The following is a 14,506-nucleotide window of genomic DNA, read 5'->3' as shown; positions in this document are numbered from 1 at the left end:
TTCTGTTGGATTATGGAGTGAATATTGTTCATACTGCTCACATTCCTCGTGTCCCAATTCACTGAATTCATTTCTTTGATTAAATTTCTATAAACGTCATATGAGCAGCAGATGCGGATGTTTTTGAAATGAAGTCTTGATGCGTCAAAATAATTGTAATGTCACCGGACAAATATTGAATATTGGGGGCATATTCCCTTCTATAATGGAAAATAGTTGGGTGAAATAGTTCAATATGAGCAGAAATTGGAGCTTTGTCAATTTTATTACAAAATATCGTTAAAAATACAGGGCGATATGAACGTCATTGAATGATTAATTTGAGCTTATGTCACTATTACCAGTAGCAAGCGGTATTACAGTTTGCGTAAAAATTCTAGAGTCGGTTTCATCGGCGTCTTATTTCCCGGTACATGCTTTCCACTCTTGTCCTCACCGTCGTACATCCCTGATACTCCTTTATTAGCAAATGCATTTAAGACAACGTTACTAATGTAGAGAGTTATAAGAAAAAATAACTGGCACACTCTTGATAGTATTCTTTTCAAAATGGTACTGCTCTGAATTAGTTTTAACTCTCTTTGACTCTACGGGGAATTTTTATTGTCACATGATTTAAAATGAAATCTTTTTTCCTTTTGAAGTCAGTAAGGCCCCAATGAGTAGTGCACAATATTTTCCTACCGTCTTCATTGGTTAACTGAACATTTAAATGGACAATTACAATGAACAGCTTTGGTTTTTTTTGGATTACGTAGTTTATTATGTACTTCATAAGGCAAGAATTTGCTCCGCATTTCTTTGGCTACATTGCATTTCCATTTCTTCGGGTTACTTGCCCTTTTCACATCATCTGGTACAGTCGATGGCGTAGGTACGATTTCAGTTTCTACTTCATTCTTATTTATATGAATTCCTGCCTGTAATCCGCTCGTACCAACTGTTATACTACATTCAGATGATGATAAAGGATGTTCAAATGGAACATAACATGAATTAGAACCTGCTAAGAAATTGGACAAAGAAGTATAACAATCTTCCGATACCACATTCGATTTGTCATTTTTTGCCAAAAGAAATGTAGACGTATTCTGCATAAATGACTACTTGTACTTGGCCCCTCATTGACACCTGCTATGGTTAAACAATCAACAATTGCATGGTTTTGTGATTCTTTAATGAGACTATCTAGATTTGGGAAACATGGTGAGTATTTATCATTTTGAACTGTAAATATTTTGCTATTTCCAGCGCCTTCATTCTCTTCTGATAATAGTAGAGCTAAAAATGATTCAATGTTAAATGATTTTAACATACATTGCCTCAATTATTATAAGAAAATAATATTCAATAGCCGCGTACTGACTGAGCGAGCTGCCTAGAGCGAGATAGCCAAAAATAAGATCTTGATACAGACGAGTGGAATTTCATGGACCATCGTCGGATGATTGATCAATTAGGCCTTCTTTTTCTTTAATGTCCAAATGACAATTATCGATTTTCGCCGTAAATAGATCTATTATCCACGTATTTCCGTGTCTGGGATCCTCTTCCTTTGGATAATAACGACAGAAAGAGTCAGTGAGCGACTGTAAGTGCTGTCGAACAAGAGTTATTATCTGTCGGTTGACATCTTCCTGTTTCACATAATCATCAAAATTAGGGAACATTTGCAGAACTTTGTAAAGTGTAAAAGACGTCATTTGTTTCAACTGTTTTAAATGTTGACAAGTAAAATGCACTTGGTGTATTCTATATGAGATTATGCAATAATTTTCGGAAAGAAAATACACCAAGTACATTAGTTGATTTTCATTGTTAACCTTTCTGATAACATATGGATAGGTGTTGTCAATTTCTTGTAGCCACGTTATTAAGCTCCTCAGCGCATAATGGATTTTACCTACACGTTATTTTTTTCTGCACTTGGAGGTATTATAATCCGCTTGGTGGATTTTAGTTGTAAGCCGTCGATATTGTAGTCATGTCCGATGAATCACCTTAAAGGTTATGTTTTTCACTACATTTTTGTAGTAAGTAGTGAGGGGTAGGGGTTTACGTAGGGTGTTGATTTACACTTTTCCACTTATTAAAAACACTGATTCAGGGACATTAAGTATATTTCGCTTGACAAGTAACAATTAATTACTAACATTTGTAAACGCACGCTTTGGCGCGAAAAAGGTAGCAAATCGTATTTAGAGGCGACGTAAGAGGCTCAAGGGTAGGTAGCCGACTGACCGTATCTACTCTCGACCCTTCGTCCGCCCAGAAACAGATAACGGTAACTTTCTTTTTCTTTGTTTCGCTGTGCATCATGGTCTAGCCTTGACTCATTTACAATTACAATAATATCATTATATTCCCAACTCTGTCGATTGGAGGATTTTTGATGGGGGATTTAGGCATTATGATAATATAATAAATATTATTTGGTATCAGTAGGTACTGACATATCTAGGGGAGTGTCGGGTAGCTCAGGTGGTGGTGTTTATCACCCCTCGATAGTATAAAATTAAAATTATTATTCTTTTCACTTTTTTGCTATTTCTAGTCGTTCTCGTTGATTATGTATATCCGGGTGTGTAACACAGTTTTATTTTATTTCTAGTAATAAAACGCTCAGAACTTTTCGAGTTATTGTTTATTCAGAACACAAGTACACTTTAACATTACTTTCTCAATTATTTTGGTAGTCACAAACTACAAAAAGCTAGGGCCACTTTCAGTGAACCCCTGGTTTAATTATAGTTCATTTCTAACTTAAGGGGCGGCTGAAGAGCTCCGTATTCAAATATAATTTAGTATGAAATCGACCTCGGCACGCACGTTAATTTAAATCGATCTTTTGGCAAAAATCACTAATCATCGGAGATTTTATTTAAAAAAAAAACATTATTATTAGTATTATTACTATTGTCGACCTTCTACATTATTATTATTGTGGACAATCTTACATTATTATTTGATAAACACCACCTGCACGTGTCCGCTGATCAGAAAACAGGGCTGTCAAAATAATATAATATTTGTAAAATGTTAATTTCATCATAGTTTTTAATCAAACCTGTGCAAGTACATACTGATAACTTGGGTGGATATCGTGGCAAACATACTATTGATATATCTACGGGTATATTATTATTATAACCCAATTCAAATTGAACATAGGTTGATACTCAAATACTATTATAGTATCTTTATGATTTCGAGAAAATAATACGATGGAATATATTATATAATCCATTTTGGTTGCCAGTTTTTACTGCGATGAATCACTGTGTTCCTTACTGTCTTTTTTTATTCGTAGGTTTGTTTACTATGTACACGGAGAAATTTCCATTAATAATATCGGAAATGAGTTGGAATATAATGCAACCAAAACTGGAAAAATTCTATTATGGGTGTTTACTTTTTGAATTAGTTGACCCCAGAAAAACAGGTACATGCCACTACGTGAACCACAGTGGATATTATGCCGGGTCCAAATTGGCAACATGTTGCCGGCAACCTCGTTAAATTTTATGATAAGTATGATAATTATCGTAAAATTTTTTAAGCCATTGTGATAATTATCGTAAAATTTATCGAGGTTGTCGCGCGACATTGTTTTGCGCCAGTGTGGACCCGGCATTAGATGCACAAAACTTAAATAAAATATATTATAAATTAAATTTAAAAAGTACAATATAATTAATTGCGTCGGCAGCCCTGTCAGACACTTTTTCTAGTGACAGTCATTTTTTATAGTCATTTTTTATATGCCCGCCAGTCCGATGGATTAATAAAAAAATAATGTGTCTAGTGACTGTATGTTAATAATTATTTTTAGGCACTCTTAATATAATATATAATTTCGCCCATTGGCTTTACCCACCACTTGTTTCACTAGTATAAAAGTGAAGTTGCGCAGGCAATAAAAAGTCACTTTCTTTTTATAGGCAGACAGTAAATTCTACGTTTTAAAAAATATGCATTAGAATTAAACAATACCTATTTTTTTCAATATGTAGGTCCTAAACATTACAAATAAGCACTATTCATTAGTAATGTTTTTTGGATAGCACATGAAATAAAAATGTAGGTTGATATGTATGTCAACATCCTTCGTATGTTTAGTTGTCGGACAATTTCAGGTTAAAAAGTTATTAATATATTATTAAGTTTATATCGTGGCCAACACATAATCAAAAAAGTTATCATATCCATCATATCAGTTGCAATATTTCCCACCAAAGAACTGATAAACATATTGAATTTAGTAACATTAAATGTTATTAGTAAATTTATTAGAAAATAAATTTTATTAGAAAGTACTATTTTTTGGTCACCCCATAGCTTCACTTCACAAGCTTCACTTGTAGGGAGTTTATTGAGACAAACATTGGCGGCAACCTTTTTATATTAACTAGTAGACCAGTTATTATGGACCACATGTAAAAAAATCATATTTTCAATTCTCAAGGCCGATTCTGTAGAGCGTCCTCTTAAGGTAAAGTTAATTTTATTTAAATTAAACTTCATTATTATTGGCAATTAAATTTAGGGTCCCACTTGGAGTACCTCTGGTTTAGTATATTTACTTATTTATAACTTATTATTTAATTAAATATAATTATTCTATCGAAGTGAGAGCTCGTCATCAAATTGGCTCACGTTCTAGCGCTATACATGGTCACGGAAGGGAGTCCATCCGGTCAAGGAGAGATTGTATTGGCCGAGGGATCCCGGCCTCTGTCACTGGACACAGATGGAACCTCTACCTACCCGGACGTTGACAAAACAAAATATTACAGTAATTCCACAGACGGAACCTCTATCTACCCGGACGTTGACAAAACAAAATATTATAGTAATTTTAACATAACCCAAGTTAAAACGTTGAATACCTATACCTAATAAAATCACACTATAATCCTGCTAAATATCTACTTATGTAAATATATCTATCATAAATTGGTACGTTTTAGTACTTTTAATTTCCAGCCATCCACGTATACGGCATGCGTTATGACGTAATACATGGGTCCGAGTACATATTTATAGTTTACATAATAATATAAGGTTTAATTTCTTTTTTTTTAGAGTTTTACGAGGCTTACTTTCAACCTTTTACACTTTACGCTGGACTGTAGACGCGTTTCGGGCGTCTGCGTCTTACACTGGCTCAGGATGCTTCAGTGGCCGCTTAGTAGGTTGAGGTTTCTTTGGGCCCAACGGTTCCTCCTGGATGAAAGCATCCAGCGCAATTTCGCACCTACCAAGCGCCACCCTTTCGACGGACATCGTTCTGTCAACGTCGGACATTTCATCTGTGGAGAGATCGTAGACTGACGGCATTATAGCAACGTCGGTCATTAGACCCTCTCCACAGGATACGGGCAGTTGATTCCTGAATATGGCCGTTTGTGGTGCGGCACGACGACGGCAATATTCCTGTACCCGTCTTGTTGTTTAGTTAATATTGTTAAGTATATTAATGTCTGACTTTTTATCACAATGTGTCACATGAAAAAAATAATCGTCTATACATAATATGACGGAATATAAGAATATTATATTGTTTAAATGATATTTATTAAATTTAAGTTGATATGATTCAGACCTTTTGCCGTAGGCTCAATTTGGTGTTGTGTGAATCTAGTGTAAAAGGTGCAACCGGAAATCAGTGATATAATTTTAAAACAATTTTTTAAATTAGATTTTAATGTCTTATTGTTAAGGTTCAAATAGACTATATGACGATCGGGCACATATATGCTCAGAGCGTTTTAGTGTCTATGATCAAATCTATGCCATTCCGACATATTATACATACATATTGTATGACAGCTATGACATCCTATTTACACTCTGTGACACCCTGTGACACAGGACGCAAACATAAGAAACGGGTTTTTCGACATATATATGACCGATCGTCATAGAGTGTATTTGAAGCATTAGTGTAATAGGTTTTAAGTATTCAGTAATTGACTGTCTCCAGATGATGCGTTAATTCATACGAATGGATATCAACTGTTTGCTTTTAAATTTGCTCAATAGATTGAGGTTCATGTGACAATACTTTGCTTATTGAGTCCCCTGTCCTGGGGGATATTGGCATGAATCATCGCACCATCTGAAGCCATGAAAACAGTATTTAGTCTATAAGTATTTAGTCTATAACGGTAATATAATATATGTACATGTACTTTTTTTATCTAATAACATTAAGTCATGCAACTCGATTATTCTTTACAATTTTTCATTCATGTATTTTAAATGCTACGATCCCGCCGGTTGTCTCCTTTATTTTGTATAATGTTATTAGATGTATATGGACCTGTATAGAATGGAGGTTATCTTGACATACTCTGGAGCAAATACACATTGAAAAAACATTTATATTGACAATAGTGAGTATCAAAGTGCGACATAAGCCATCTACCAACGTTTACAGCAGGTGATTTCTTATGCTTTCTTAACATTATGGTGAAAGGTTCCGAATGTTTAATTCGGAAGCCAAATATTTCGTTCTGGATTATGTGCCCCTGTGTCATGGCTCTGATATGCGGGAAAACTGTTGATATATGCAATGATATCGCAATCATCGATTTTTTTTGTCCGTCTTCGTTGGTACAATGGAACAACAGAAGCTATACTATCCATAGACAAACATCGGTGTAGTCTTCCAGAACTGATCTGAAGTGTCTCAAGAAAATATTTTTTACATATTTGAATGTTTTGATCATTCACCCGGAAAAATATTTAAATGTTAATTCCTTTTTTGAGCCTTGATTATTTCTTGGTCTATGTCGTTTCGCTGGTTTTCTAACTAAACCGTGAATATAAATATTTTGGGAATAACGGTTTTCAAGTTCCCAAAATGTTTGAAATATTTCCCTACGACAGTGTGTAACTTCTGTGCGTTTTAATCGGCAGTGTTTTGGCAAATCATATTACTTCTAAAACTTTTTTTCATAAAGAGTTAGCCAGTTTTTGGTGTATATTTTCTTTTACAGGACTTTTTATTGATTGTCCTTTTTCATCCCTTAACAATAAGATTGTCATAATTGGTCACTGATAGAATTTTTCTCCGTTAGATGGGCCAGGTTGCCTCGATATGGATACTGTCGGATCCGTTCGTGACACCCAAAAGAAATGTTTTTGGGTGATCACAAAGGCTCGATAGTACCGCAGAAATGATGAAATAAACTTGTATTATAGACTACGTAACATAAATAAATAGTACGATTCTGATCATTCCATCAAGAATTTTAACCTAGAAAAAAGTTGGTTATACTTATATTCAATTGTTACATCAGAATGCATGTCATCTTCGCTAATAACATATTCTGATCCACTGGTAACATCCTCGGATTCTGAAGAACTCATATTTTGATTACCTTTTGTAGAAATATAGTCACAAAAACGATCAACTGTAGGAACTGTCTAAATGTGTCGACATGTTCCATTGGTATTCTGAAACTTTAGGAGGTAAAAAAAAAATGCAATCTATCGGAAGAAGAAAACATATTTCTAATGGAGCGTTTGAATCGGACGGTTGGAGCGGACCCTTTTTGTTAGTTGCTCCGCTCCGGGACCTAATACTTGCGCCAGCTCCGCACTATATTTAATTTTAGTGTATAGAAATTTTGAATAATTGAAAGTCTTACTTGACTTCTGAAAATCTAAAAAATCTTCAGTTTTCAATTGGATTATGACTAACTTTTACTAAGTTTGCGTTGGTACGTAAGGTATGACTGTTACCTTTTCAATTAAATTAAACTTATACATAAAATAGGTATAAACAGTAAAGTTTCAAACTTACAGTTATTGGAATGTTTCCCAATGTCGATCGGCATGTTGTACTGTTCGATAAAAATGATAATACTTTATAGTAGGGCCACTTCGATTGATATATGTCATCGAGGCCTGATTCTGATTTCTTTGTTGTTCGTTATTAAATTGATTCCTTAAGTTGTGTACTTTTCTGGTAATTTCCACGACTGTGGTATCAAAATTTTTGGCAAGTTCTGATATTGCATCACTTTTTTTCGTTCGGTTTTTATAATCTTTCGTGGTCACATCCCATAACTCTGGTTTAAGGTAATATTTGTCTATTAAATCAAATATATCTGCTTTTAACCACTCTTTTTTAATATCCATGATGTACCTATGATAATTGTCCAAATGCACTTAACTACCAGTCAAACTAGGTACGAATAATGTGTCAGGTACTTAAGCCGCGTTGACACGATCCATGTACCATCCAAGTACACTTGGACAGAGTGCCATCCAAACGCATTTGTATGAGACAGCTTCATACAAATTACTCGGATGCGCACTTGGATGACGGCGTCCGATCCAAGTACACTTGGACCGAGCGCCATCCAAGTGACAGCTTCATACTAATAATTCCTATCCAAGCTAGCTTGGATGAGTAAAACGCGGTCCAAGTAGCTTGGATCGTGACGTTGACACACATCCAAGTTCAACTCGCTGTCATTTCATTAAATTAAGATCACAATTCAACATGGCGTCTACGATTCTGTTGCTGCAAGGTGTCGAAGTTGTTGCAGATATGATAATAGAAGAGTTGGAAAACCACTACCAGGAGAAAAGAAAGTCACGCAAGAGAATTTGGGCCCGCAAATGGATTTTAAGGCGTGATAAGCAGGGTGCATCTAACAATTTTCTCCGTGAAGTAGAACTGGAAGATAAGGTTACGTTTAAGAATAATTTGAGGCTGAACAGTGAACAATTTGAATACCTGTTACAAAAAGTTGGGCCAAAAATACAGAAGAAAGATACCCTCATGAGAGCTGCCTTACCTGCACGAATTAAACTACAAATAGTAATACGATATTTAGCAACTGGTGATAGTTTTTCCACCTTAGAAAGTAGCTTTCGTATTTCAAAGAGCTCCATATCCAAGTTTCTGTCATCCGTGATAGATGCAATCTATGAAGAGTTGGAGGAGTACATACAGGTTAGTAACAAGAAATTATTTTATTGTCAGGTTATCAATTTTTTTTATTAAAAATCAAACTAGGTAGGTACAACAAACAAGTAAATTACAAAATAAAATCAGTTTCCGTCTATATCGTCATCATCATTAATCCCTCCAATGCTTCTAATTGCCTCTTCTAATGCAGTATTTTGTACCTCGAACGATGGTGCCATTTCTTGGATTGTTGCATCAAGCGGAGAATTCATATTGTCGAATGCATGGTCTGGAATTTCAATGATGTATTCTGTTACACTACTAATTGACGAGGAAGAATCTTTTTCCATCTGCTTTCAATGTACGTCTTCTTCGTCTTACAATATTCAATATGTCTGCTTGAATGTCGAGAGCATCCATGACAGGCAGTTGTCTGAGCTGGCTGGCAATATTTTTTGCGAAATAAGAGAACTCGTCTTCTGGTTCTTTATTGTATAACACTTGGTCTTTTATCGACCTAAGATTGTCGATAGACTCTTCAATGTGCTTAGGTAGCGATGTTTGTTTAAGACGTTTGTTTTTAATGAATGATTGTGGTTTAGTAAATGTTACACTATTAGACTGTTCTGGTAATATGTCTGGAGAAAGATGTTCTTGTATGTCTGGAGAAGAATTTTCTGGTATTTCTGGAGAAGGATGTGCTGGTATGTCTGGAGAATTAATCATATCAGGTGAAGCTATGCCCAAGTCCGAGTCCAACTGTAAAAAAAATAATGAAATTATTATTTATCATTTTCAGATCCCAAAATCAACCGAAAAATGGACTTCAATTGAAAGAGGATATAATAACCGTTGGAACTTTCCTGGTTGTTGCGGTGCGTTAGATGGAAAGCACATTAACATACAACAACCAGAACATAGTGGAAGTGATTTTTATAACTATAAAGGTTACTTTAGTACTGTTCTTCTAGCCCTTGTTGACAGTAATTACTGCTTTACGTTTATTGACATAGGCAGCCAGGGAAGAGTTAATGATAGTTCCATATTTAATAACTCACTACTTAAAAAGAGACTGGAGGATGGAACACTGAATTTCCCAACGTGGGGTGTCATATTGGGAGATGAAGCTTTCCCATTAAAAAATTATCTCATGAAACCATATTCACGTCGGCTGCCTTTAACAACCGAAGAAAAGATTTTTAACTATCGTCTGTCTCGTGCCAGGAGAATTGTCGAGAATGCTTTCGGTGTAATGGTAATGAAATTTAGAATTTATCGTACATCAGTATATGTATGCCCTGATAAAGTTGACAAGATTGTAAAAGCAACCTGTGCACTACACAATTGGCTAATAAAAACATCATTACGTTACTATGCACCTACTGGAACAATGAGTATCGACGGAATATCTGGTTCATGGAGACTAGAACCCAGATCCAATTATATTGCTGATCTTGGAAATCAAGGCAGCAATAATTATTCTCTGGTAGCAGATCAACGAAGGCAAAAATATAAAAAATATTTTATGAGAGAAGGTGTTGTCGATTGGCAAAATAACTGCATATTTTAGAGTGTAAAAAATACTTGACGACTTTATTGTAATACCTATTTGTATATTATATATGAATAAAAGTTTAAAAGCCACCTAGCAGTTTCATTTAAAACACAATCATAATTAGCATAATAAAAATATAAAGATAAGGTACTTACATTTGTAAATGATTTTCTGCATTTGATCGCATTGGCCAAAAATCGGTCCGCTATATCGAACCACGAATTGCGCAATGTTATATTCCATAGAACCTCTTCTGCTTCGTAAATTTCCACGAATCTAGCTGTGTCACAATGAGATCATTTATGTTTCATGCTAGATTCTTGTGGGGCCACCATGTTGTTTATTTCTCCTATACGAGTATATTTGGATGAGCAGAACGCGGTCGACGTTCACTTAGATCGGACGCCGTCATCCAAGTGCGCTTGGATGACCGGACCGGCGTCCAAGTAGCTATCCAAGTGCGCTCGGTCCAAGTCAACTTGGATGGTATTTGGATCGTACTTGGATCGTGTCAACGCGGCTTAAACATAAAAGTAGACCACCGGCTCAACTTCGGTTATATGTCGCTGCAAGTTCGAACTTGTTGTATACGCGGTGTTTACATTTGCATATATAAGTAGATTGAATAAGTGACAGGTGAGTGTCGACACACGCAAAATAAGTGGCAGATACAAATATACTTACTGTTTACACTTAAGTGAATATGGTGTCATACATAAATATGACGATATTAGTGTCAAATGTAAACGTACCATTAGTAGTGAATTGTGACTGAATATTTCAGTGGCGAAATTATTTTTCAATCATACTGTGAATTGCGTCCACTTCCTGCATACTGCCATGCCCTGGTTCGGAATATTTTTGTTCAATAGATTCTGTTTCAGGATGCTCTTAAAAAATTTAGCAGTCCGAATGACATGATACTATTTTTATTTTAGGGGACGCAGGAATCCAACCATAAGACAAACTTTTTTATGCCAGCATTATATAATCAACAATGCTTTTCAATATTCTGCACAATGCTGCTCTTCCCGAAATGTTTTCATGCCATATCACAAGTCTTATTATTGAGTGAGCAATGACCGGTCAAGTTGTGTCCATTTTTCTTTTATAAAAAACATTTGATCCATTACGTCTGACACGACCTGACCCTTGATCTGTTTCCGTGAGATATTTACTGTACCGTTTATTCGTTGAATGTAGCGTTTGGTTGTGTTTTTGCTTCTCTATCCACTCACATGGTTTCCTCTTTGATCCGTGTATTAAAAGTTACCTGTGATCAAAGATTGGATTAATCACGGCCCGGCATATCGCATTTCACTTGCGTGTTTTATGGTTTATTCGGGACCTGCGGATTATTTCTTCATTTGAAGGGAACATGATTGCGTACATAGGCCTGTCGTGGTGTTTATTTCAGTGTGGGAACTGACACTAGATAATCTGCGATCACCTTGTGGCCACAAACTTTATGTCCCAAGAAGAGTTCAGAGGAGGGTCCAAGAATTAAACTCACTATTTATTGATTTATTTAAATGGACATATTATATATTTCCACATAGTCACACACTGATACAACGTAAATATATGATTAATGCTTATAACTAAATTTGCAGTCATTTCGCTACACCGTAATTTTTCTCTCGCCACGAGTGTCGTGGGGATGCTACGAAAGATCTCAAAGGGCACTGCTTGAAAATTTTAGAATCAGGGGCTTCTATCCGGCTTGCCAAAATTCGCAGAAACATCGGCCACTTGCAGAACCCTGATTATCTGTTGCCCTCACTCTTACGGACCACTATCTCTTACTCGCACTCTTATCTACGATCAACATCCTGTCTATCGGTGAATTGCGCTTCTTAGCTGGGCTCTCGGCTGAATCCTATATCTTATTATTCTTAAATTTGTTTCACCGACAGATCCTTCGATGTAGACCGTAGGATTTATAAAATTTATAATACTAGCTAACAGAATCGCTGTTTGCGAATTTGTAAGTCCAGTTGACTACTAGGCTGAAGGTTAGGTTGTCTGGTGCTCCAGAGAAGTCGTCTGCTGAAGGCGTACCGTTTTAATTGGTGTTAGAACCTTTGGCACGACCTATTACGTGTGCATTACATATTGCCATTTCATACCTGATGAATTCAGGTTTTTATGGAGAGGTATCTATCCGCAGGGGTGAAATATTCCGTATTTGCTCGCAGACATCTTTCGAGTGTCTGTCCTCCTAGATAAGTTTGTGCTGCATATCGGCCATCGAAAGGTTTCTTAAAATGGACCTGACGTTGCCGGATCTGGTTTGTCGATCAATGATGTCAATCGAATAATTTTATGAAACGGTTTGTGGGTAATAAAATCGGCTGTAAACCATCGCCCAATTACTTGGGCCGAAATTATATTGTATTCGATCAAATTAGTAATTGTGTTATTTGATGACATTTCCTTGCCTATTGTTGCCTTTCAAAACATAGGTAGCCCTTCAGGTGATATACTGGCTCGAACAGTGTTTCGATTCACTACTTGTGTGTTGGGTGGACCTGCTGAGGTAGCCTTGGTGTTTGCATCTTCAGGTGGATTATGCCTTGGAATTTTGCACGGCAAGGGATCTCTAGTGTGTTATTTTTGTATGACATATATTTGAATTTGTCTTCTCGAGATTTATTGTTAGTAGGTCTCTATACTTTTCTTCCAATATCGAGTAATCCATATGACATCTGTAGATATGGTTACTCAAATCGACGTTGCGGATGAACGTCCCATCACATACTGTACAGGTGAAGTGACAGATTCACATGTTTCTCTTATGTTGAAACAACATCACCAAACTCCTGGAGGAGCATATACAATAGTTACATACGTATTCAGGTGCAGCTGTGCACATGAGCACAGCCCCAATTCGTTCCTACTAGTTTGTTGATAATGTGTATTTGGCTCGTGGCTTTATCCTTGGCATATGTGATGTGTTCTCGGTACGTTAAGTCCCGATCCAGTGTATTACCTAGATATGGATCATTTACCTTGTATACCTCGAAATTTAACGATATGTTTGCTCAGGTGGGGAAGGACTGGGTTTCAGGTATTTTTCCAGCATTATCAAACCAGTGCCCAGTTCATTCACACTCACTCACAGTGGTCCGGTTGGTGGCACAGCCATCTTTGATCTTGTGGCTGGGCAAAAAAATGTAAACACAGCCACTGAAAAAAGCACACCCTTATATGAATTTTCATATAATTAATACTGGCTTCCTTACGTCATCCGGTTCATGGTCATCATCAAATATCCCAAGCCAGTCAGGCCGGCTGTGATGTATGTCATGACCTTGGATGATTACTTTTAGTGACTTCTCGTTTATCGGGCAAAAGGAGTAAAATAGAATATTTGCATTGGAGTGGAAACATGTTTCCACCTATTTAATATCAGAACAACTATCACAGTTTCCAGAGTTGGTGGTATTCACTTCTATAACTGCTCTTTTTCATAATAAGAGCAATATGTCGGCCACACTCCCTCAATAATGTATGCGCAATCGTTGCATTAATAGAATTCACTCCGTGATATGAATGTCCTGACTTAATCGTCGATTATATTTACCGCATAGGTCATAAAAATTAGAAACACCTGAGTTTTTTCTTTGGAATTGAAACCATAGCTTATTATCATCAAAAAAAATGGTTTTATTTCGAATGTATTCAATAAAACTCTTGAAATATGGCTACCAGGTGCAGGTGAACACGCACTACGGTTTCAGAGATGGGCTATCTGTCACTACTCCACTGTGGGGATAAAAATCACTTGTTTTTTAAGTGTGTATAATGATCTAGAGCAGACTGTTTGATATTACTTCAAAGTAAACCTAACCTCAGAACAACCATTCCTCATATAGACATCTGTCAAAAACACTGTGGGGACACATGTAAAATAAAATTGTCAATTGAATATTGTTGAATGACTACTCAGGTCCTTAGAGACTAATAATTTGTACTTAACCTAGAAATATTATTCATTTCCGATCTTCCCAGGTAAGAGA

The 14,506-nt window shown here is 36.1% G+C and overlaps 1 protein-coding gene across 2 annotated transcripts in view; it reads left to right on the top strand.

The window, feature by feature from the left end:
- Nucleotides 1-10,572, top strand: part of LOC147063649 (5'-3' RNA helicase armi-like) — a 35,285-nt gene extending 24,713 nt beyond the window's left edge. Inside the window, exon 7 of one of the 2 annotated variants that reach the window (XM_085959795.1) lies at nucleotides 9,729-10,572. The gene's annotated coding sequence lies outside the window, so the exon portion shown is untranslated. Of the gene's footprint in view, nucleotides 1-5,085; nucleotides 5,164-9,728 lie in introns of those variants that run through there. The other variant, XM_085959796.1, reaches the window with a different exon arrangement.
- The last annotated feature ends 3,934 nt before the right edge of the window (nucleotides 10,573-14,506 follow it).

Source organism: Rhyacophila brunnea, unplaced genomic scaffold (genome assembly GCF_057557595.1).
Source record: "Rhyacophila brunnea isolate RB1 unplaced genomic scaffold, BYU_Rbru_1.0 scaffold_9, whole genome shotgun sequence".
Taxonomy (NCBI): Eukaryota; Metazoa; Arthropoda; class Insecta; order Trichoptera; family Rhyacophilidae; genus Rhyacophila; species Rhyacophila brunnea.
The sequence above is the reverse complement of the archived record's forward strand: the minus strand, read 5'-3'. Positions and strand labels throughout refer to the sequence as shown.